The sequence below is a fragment of the Bacillus rossius genome, chromosome 3, assembly GCF_032445375.1.
Source record: "Bacillus rossius redtenbacheri isolate Brsri chromosome 3, Brsri_v3, whole genome shotgun sequence".
In the NCBI taxonomy this organism is placed as follows: Eukaryota; Metazoa; Arthropoda; class Insecta; order Phasmatodea; family Bacillidae; genus Bacillus; species Bacillus rossius.
The window spans coordinates 53,685,959-53,695,077 of record NC_086332.1 but is presented as its reverse complement, the minus strand read 5'-3'; positions in this window follow the sequence as shown (position 1 = coordinate 53,695,077).

The window sequence follows — 9,119 nt, the reverse complement described above, 5'->3', positions numbered from 1 at the left end:
TGTTGTAAGTAAGAACTTTCACAAGCTCTCGGTGAACCAACCCTTCTTCATTCCTATCGATGTTAGGTTGAGGGAAGGATGTTTCGTTGGCTCAAGACACCACTTTTGAATAATTGCTAAAGCTCAGCATTATCTTGTATTGTGTGTGGTTTGTTTGCTTTCACAGCACTTAACAATTCATGAATTAAAAAACAAACCGGAAGTAGTTGGAGGTGTTCCAGATTTATTTATAAGTGTTGCATTCAGTTCTAGTTGTTTGAAAATGCCCTTGGGAATAGATGCAAGGATTTGGCTGTTCATGCATCAGCTATTTCAATAAGGGAACAGTAATTTTCACTATCTGGAATGAAGTGAACAGCAATAGCCTTTGAATCCTTTGAAATATATGTTGATTGTCTGGAAATTCATTTTAAAATCATGTGTATCACTGTTAGCTATGTTACTGCATTTCTTTCCCCCGTGATAATGACCTTAAACTTCTTTTAATCTGCTAGTTAATTATTTCATTGTTTTGTCTGGCCTAAATGCAAATATGAAATACATTTTAGTAATTATGTGTGCAGTGGGACCCTACATATTTGTTGATAAAATAATCCAAACAATGTTGTTGCTTGACTGTTACCTCAGTCCAAAATATAATTTCTGTTCATGGATGTATGATTATGAAGTATATGTATTAAAAATATTATCATTTATCTTTCTTCTTTTTATTAAATGGCAACATTAAGCTATTTTTGTTTTGTTTTTGTAAGCTTAAACTTGGTTAAATTTATTCACATTCTATTATTAGTGTGTAATTATTGTCAATACTTTGTATGTAGTTTGGAAATGATATATATTCCTGAGTGTACTTTAGGAAATTAATTACAAAAGAGAAGTTTTTATACTGATTGTTAAGTGTATAATATTATGAAAATATATTTTATAATTTTTGTAAGACTAACAGTTATTGCATTTTTATACAAAGATTTTGTTAGTAAAGATATTTTTGTAACCCATAAATTGCATTGTAGTTTTATTTATTCATTCATTCATCCATCCCTGGGTGTGAATTATGTGCATAATGAAATTGTTTTATTTTCTTTTAGAAGGAGATCTACTACTGTCTTTTATGTGGCTTAAAATTTTAAAACTACTTATGATTACAAATAATTAATAATTGCAATTTAGGCAGCAAAATTTTAACACTTTTTTTTTTGTTATTGTTAAACATATTAAACTATGATATGTAGGTACTATGGTGATTTTTTTATCAGACGGCTAACATTTTCTAGTGCAAATAAAGGTAGTGTGTAATAATTGGCATGTACACATGAATGCCACTTATAACTCTAACCAATTATATTCTGCCAAAATATGCTCTTGTGCTAGATGTTTTAGGGTTTTTCTACAATTGTTTACCAAAACCTTTTATGAAAATATCTTATTATATAATCAGGTAAAAATAAGGGGCTGTACCCATTGGCTTTTGAGCAGAATGCAGCTGTAGCACTCCTTTTTGAATGATTACTTAAATAAGATGCTAACAAAATGTTCTTTTGAATTGGGTGTGTACCCAATCAGATTGTGTGTGTGTGTGTTTAGTTGGACTTTACCTTCATTAATTTAATCGTGAGGTCTAACATTAATCACAGGATTAGCAGACAATTTGTTCAGGTGTATAAATGGTGCTTCCTGGGTATAGGTACGTTGATGTACATACACATAAGATCTCGTGAATACTCACTCGGAAATACTTTTTTTTTTAATATCTAGATTAAATACATAATGAAAGTAGAATTGCTGTATGATTTCATGCTTTGATTTTGGCAATGAGTTTTGCAATGACGACTTCCAAGAGAAGCAGTGACATTGAGGTGCAGATGCCCACACACACTAGCAGCAGTATTGGCAGCACCACGAAGAAACCAACACACTGCTGAGAAGTTCCAGGTTGCGGCATCTGCCTAGGGAAGTACTTGTAATACAGCCGATGCAGTATTCCAGCATCTTGCATCTTAACCAAGCTGAAACAGTGTTCGTATTGTGGAGTAATATCCACACAGAAAAAATATATAAATTTTGAATTTTTTTATTTAACTACAACCATAGGATGTAAATACTTTACTCGTAAGTGCCTTTGCAAAATGATAATTCTTGATAGTTTAATGTATTGATCTATGAGCATTGTTTGGTTATTAATTTATTAGCATGAAAAAAAAAGATGAACTAAGAGATTTTCGTTTGTAACAGAGGGTCTTGCTTTAGCATTTGACATAAGCGGAAGGGTTTTGTCTTGAATGAGCCTCACTACTGCAATATATTCAATTGAACTACTAAGAAGCTGTCTATGAAATGACAAAAATTATGATTAAGAATTGTGTGCTGCTGGAAGATATATTTTTTTTATGTATGTGCAAGAATATATGTGGGGAAATGAACTTCTGGTCACAATAAGTGAACTATTTCAACTGATGTTGATCAGAACTGTTGTGAAAGTACACTATTAACTGCACTGGAAGTGGAAACCAGCTCCATGAACTATATTTGCACAAACGTATGACTGTACTGGTTTTGTGTAATATTTGAATTTTCAAGATCAATACAGACCACATCGAAACTAGGCTGTTATGTTATGGGTTTGCTATAAGATTTAAGTACGATGTTACTTTGGTGAATCATCGATAGCCTCAGAACAGAGTTCCGGAGCCGGAGTGGTCTACCGCTGCTGTAGAAAGATTTCGGCACTCCGAGAGTCATTGTGCCCTGTTTCGAAACTTTGGCGGATTCCAATACTATCACTGTGGTTGTGTGGAGAAGGACGCATATCACAGTCATCAACGGTAGACGAAAACTATCATTTCCTAATGTAGGAAATATGATGAAATCCAATTGTAAATGTGGTATTTAAATAAGATAAATTTTGTTATATTGCTATTTGTGTAGGGTTAAATGTGTTGTGTGTAATTTTGGGAGAGTGATATGAATTCATTAGTTAACATTCAAATTAAGTATTATTTTAATTTCTGCTTTTATTCTTCATAGTAGATTTTCATTTGTTTTACAGCACCTTACATGTTTTCCATTTACTCAAAAGTATACCAGAGATAACTATTCTTATAACATTATTATTGAATAATGTCTTTGTCAACTGTGCTAAGCTGAGTAACTTTTGAAATGTTGATATTCAAGTGTTTGAAGTAGAGGTTTTTGTAGACTCTAACTTATATTTAACGTAAAGATTTCAACACTCTTGTATTGGTAACTATCTCATCAATTGCACTACATACTACAATAGTATAGCATTTGAATGTTAGCTATATTTAACTAGTACATAATGTCGTAGTTTAAATAAGTAATTTATAACAAAATTTTCTTTTGTGTACAATAATGTCAAGTTCTGTGCAGATTGAGATAGAAAATCATATTAAAGCAGCTGTTTTGTGAACAAATTATGTTAACTTTATTTCCTTCTGAGTAAAGTGATTTTGTTACTATTAAATATTTTCAAAGGGTCTCCAATGGTGCCCAATTTCCAATAACGTGACTACTACTTTCAATCACTGACGAGATTAATATTTTTTTGTGTGTTTAGCTGGTATCACTATATCTTAATCGGAGACATAGTTTACTTACGCAGCTACTTCTCACTTGTAGGGGTTAAACTCTCACTTTTGTGGGTGACAGTATGTTTTCAGAAACAATTGCATAACAATTTATCTCTTTTGGAACTGCAGTTATATGTGAATTGCATTGCAGTTGCCTGAAGTGATCTCGACAAACCATGGAAAATTGAAATTAGGGTGGCAGAGTCCTCTGGAATATGATTCCAGTGTTTTACTGTTTTTCTACCTTGCTCTACTATCAAACTGATCATAGAAAACACTGTATTGTAAACACTTTCACCTCCTTAAAACGTTTAATATTTTATGTAACAGAATTGATGAACATGCAAGCAATGAACTTACTTCATGAATAAAGTGCACTACTGGTATCGTCCAGGAGCTTCGCCCCACAGAGCCACTCCTTTCACATGCAGTTTTCGTCTTACATGTACTTTTACCTAAGGCGTGTGACGTGTGTGTTTGAATAGCCGCGACCCCGTGAAGAGGGGCAAGATACACAGAAGCCTGGTTGCCATGTACCCAGGGGCGCAACAACTAAATTTCCAAAGGGGGGGCAATATACCTATTTATAAAGAATCGTCGATCGCCCCTATTGAAGCGGGGAGTCCGGGGGTCCTCCCCTGGAAAAATTTGTATTTCAAGGTGGATAATGGTGCTATTTAAGCAGTTTTATTATCTAAAAATTGATTACACAGCACTTTCTTTGCCCCCGTTTGCCCCCACTTCAAGGTTTCAGAGGGGGGGTAAAATACCCTTCCCCCCTCCTTGTTGTTGCACCCCTGCATGTACCCATATTAATTATTTTGTTTTTGCTCCCCAAGGGTTGTGTATTTTTCAGCAGACATGCTTGAATGCAGAATCTTTATTTAACATATTCAAAATCTGCAGACAAAGATGGAGTCATGTAAGCTTGAACCCGAGCGAGCCCAAATGGGGCAAATATCCAAATATTTTGTATTAATTACTGCATGTAATAAGGGTTCTGTGTACGTGAGGTTACCTAAATGTTTAATATTTACTGTGGATCCCCATCCGATTGTGTTTGCCTGCTCTTGGTACCGACAGAGGGGAGTGACCACATACTTGCAGCGACCATTTTTGTCCTTGTCTGTATGTGTCGTGCCCACCGCTAAAGCCCTCAGCTGTTGGTGGGCATGTGACGAAATAATAAATAAATAAAGAGCACGTGTAACTCAATACATGTGATAGACGTGAATCTCCTTAGGCAAATCAAACCTTGACTCGTAAGTATTGTAAGGGGTAAAGTGGCAGAGGGAGAAAGAGAAAGAAGACAATTTTCTAAAAATCACACAGCGTAGGTTTTTTTTTTTTCATTTCTTTTTAAAGTACTTTAGAATCCTAACCTTTTCTTATTTATAAGAAATTTGATTAAAATTAAAATAATTAAATTTCCATACACTGGATTTTTTTTAACTTCTCTTAACTTGCATATTCTTAGCTGGATTTAACATATTATTTGCATGCTTGTGGGCTCATAATTATATGTTATGTTATTTAGGTAATCAAAAAATTCATTACAAATAATTAACCCTGGCAAACTAAAGTGTGAAAAGCATTGTACAAGCAAAAAACATTTAGTTACACAACTACAACAATAGGTACTCATACTGTTCAACAATACTGATTTACACAAGTGATAAAAATAATATGTGCTTGAAAGAACCTATGTTCGTGTGAATATGGCCCGAGGTGCTGTACACAACAATAAACAAGTCCCGTTATTTTGCCCTCTGCCCAAATATTCACTTACTAGATGCCAGCAAGTAGGTGTGGCGTCAGGCGCAGGCGGGTCCCTAGCCGCACGTCAGAAATGTTTCACAACAATGTTTCACAGAAAACACAATTACAATTTTGCCTTGAAATTTTACTCCCATTGCACCCAAAGAAGTTTCACTTCAATAATTTTATGTATTCATCTATTGCACATCTACGGTATGCTATCGAATCTCATAACGGGCATCGTCATAGAATGAGGCTTCACATCAGCGGCCATTGTAGATTAAGGACCCCACACACGATCAGTGCGGACTTATCAGTCGGAATTGTGTTTGAGCAAGGTCGGTGGACTGATTAGTTGGAACTGATGAACTGATTGGCTTCCCATCTCGAGAAAACTGTGTCCAAACTGTTGTGTGTGGGAACAGCATCTCGCCAGTCCAAACAATCGGTCCATCAGCTGAGTTTCATGATAGACATTTTTGTTTATGCTCTTTGGTGTGTGCAGTGTGTCCGAACTGGAAGCAGGACTGATTGTGTGTGGGGGCCTTTAGCGGGGGCCCCGTGGTATACGCTTCCGCACCCCGAGAAATTCTTCGTTTGCCATCACTGATTTGTTTATACTGTTTCGACTTTTCATTTACACTAAATTCTTAATGTTTTTAGTGTCTGCCTCGGGCGGCAGATTATTTAATTAATAGGCCTACCTATGGGTAAGTTTATTTAACCCTTTAGGGATGTTTGAAATTAATGCAGCTATCTTTTTTTCAGCCACGAGGGTGCGTCGAACTTCATAGAAACCGATCATGACGTGAATCGTTTTATCTGTTATAATTAAATTTGTACTGATTATTGATTAAAACAATGAGCAATTAAATATGTCTGCCGAATTAACGTGTATATTTTTGTCCACGCGTTAGCTTCCTGCAATCAGGCGTGTGGGACGCCTTAGGTAGGAGTTCAAGTTCTACTTGTGCGTGTTTAGTGTGCCTGGCGCTGAGAAGCAGTCACGTTAAGGTAATTGCGTTAAGGAGAGTTTCGCCGGGTTCGTGATCCCCTAAACATACGGTGGCGCCCATTATCTATCGCATTAACACCTTAAGCACACCCTTCGCCCTTACATCACTACAAAAAAAAATGTGAGCTAGTATTTCCGTACTTACCAGATACATGTAACATCTAACCGCGATAACGATCAAATTCGTGGTTTTCATGTTACATGTTTCGAATACAAAATTTAACGAAATTGTTTAAAATAATACCGAGCATGATAAATATATTTACTACATCTGTGTTTGAAACTACATTTCTTGACGCGAACCACGCGTGATTTCCGTACCCGCCGCTAGAATTGGCTGCCGGGCAGCTACATCGACTACTGAATCATTTGATTAGCAGACCGAAATTTTAAACTATATAATGAAACGGCTCCGATAAAAGCGAAAAAGAATCGAAAAAATACTAAACCCCAACTTTGGACCTGATTTTCGACAAGGATTTTTTTTAATACTGCCCATTTGGTTAAAATTCATTAAAAAGTTAATACTATAAAATTTCCCTTTGGTTTCGTGAACTTTGGTTCGAGTCATTCCACCACAGATGGCAGCACCATGGTTAACATTTCCGTTCCATGTGACTTCCGTCGCTTTCACGAAATTACTATTATCAAATGCCGTAAACCGAGAGCTAAGATGTTGCACCTGTAAAAACTATGACAATTAGGAAATTGTGGATAAATTGATTCATTTGATAGATGCCAATAAGGGCAAAACTACAATCACAATTGTTGTGTGCCCCTTCCTGGAACAGGACCTGAATATGCCATTGAGTGCCCTCGTGTAGTGACGTACCTGTAGTCGATGGCTTCCTTATACGGACTGTTCAACGCAACCAGCACCGACATACTGGACATGATTGAGAAGTCTGGCAACACCACCAGGCTGCAGCTTAAATTCTTCATGTACGAAACTGCTACATCCCAGTCGGCCATGAACGCGAAGTTCTTTTCTTTGCAAACCTTCCGTAGGCCTTCCGTCACAGAACTAGGAAACTTGTCTTTGATTGGCTTCATCACTTTCGTGTACACTTCATACAGCTGTGGGTTAGCTTTGTTCTGCAAGGAAAAAGAAACTAACAAATTCCTCTAAATTGTTTCTTGTTTGCGAATACAAATTAGAGAAGTTGACTGTCTGTTTTAGCTTAAGTTATATTTACTATGTAAAACCATTGTTTATACAAAGTAAATAATTTGCATGTTACAGTTATATGAAAATGCTAATCACTTAAGTCTGATTTGTGATTTTCATTATTTTATCTGAAACATTGCTGAGGACACGAACAAAAAATCTGTAGGTATAAGTATGTATAACTTTTCAAATCCCACAATTAAAAAAAAAAATTAAAAAAGTGTGTGTAGAGTTTACGCATGACAGAAGTGAAACTTCTTGCTTATTAGTTATAGATAAAAAAAATTACTAATATTTCTTGTAATAGAACAAGATATAGACTAATGTTTGAGAATAGTAAGGATGCGGGTATAATCTCAAATGAAATAACTCTTTTCCACACGAATAAGTAGGCTAATTGTATATCCTTTGAATAAAAAATTGTACTAAAATCTTTTTCTCGTACATTTAAAACAAACAATGATTTTAAATCATTCTTAAACTTGAAGCTTGCCGATAATTAGGTAGTTTATGCAACTCAACTAACTGTCCAAATGGACGTGTGTAGTCTGAGGTAGGTATCTGACATGTAAAAAGGGACAAACATGGCATACTAATAGGACCTAGCTCAATGCTACTTTGTTGAGCCCCAGTCACCCACAGCTGAACTCCGATCGAGAAATATTCACGCCACTTAGTTGAACTTAACATATTTACACACTACCGCCGTCACCTGCCTATCCCTGCAGCATGGCAGGGTTCAACCTGAGCTGCACGCCGCCACGTGGAGCCCGCTCAAGGCTGCTCCAGCGATCACCGACCACGCCAACAGCCCCGGAATGGGGATAGCGCGACGTCCACCCCAAGAAACAATCGCGCATATGAAAGTGCGCGAGAGCACAAGAGAGTAAGAGCGCAGGAGTGCAAGTATGCTGCGTCATTTCTATGTACCTTTCACTGCCGTCTCCTCTATCGGTTCTCCCACCACGTACCTAACTATTCCCCTCCTCTCCCGGTTCCCCCACCACATACCTAACTATTTCTCCTCATGCGATTGGAATTTTCGTAACGCTCGAAAATTGTTAACCCCTCAGCAAAGAATTTTCACTTCAAAAATAGTTTAAGACTGCGTATACTGCATATAACATGTAAGATTCTCAATGAATTTCATTAAGTAATAGACTTGCAATTTTGTCCTATCGGGCTAAACTCACTTATAGAAAAACTCTTGAGACTTAACTGGTCCATCATTTGTGTCTGGGCCCTGAGGATATTGCCCCTCCCCCTTTGTCGTACCCTCTTTATGGCCATGGGTACAGACAGGAGGTGACCACATCTGCATATGATTACACGGCAACTTATTGTTTGCGCCATATTGGTCAGACGCCCAAAACATTGGCTGAAGTGTAGTTTTTGCATTGCGAAAACAGCTTTAAATGACTTTATTTTACGAAAGTGACGTGTTTAACGACGGATATTCTGAGTTGTACTCACTAGCCATCATCAGACGCTATCCGCAATGTTTTGGGCGGGACGACATGGCTATGGCGAGGTTAAGGGGCCTCCCTAGTAGCATCAGAAGTTAGCAGAACATTTTTTTTTTTTTTTTTAA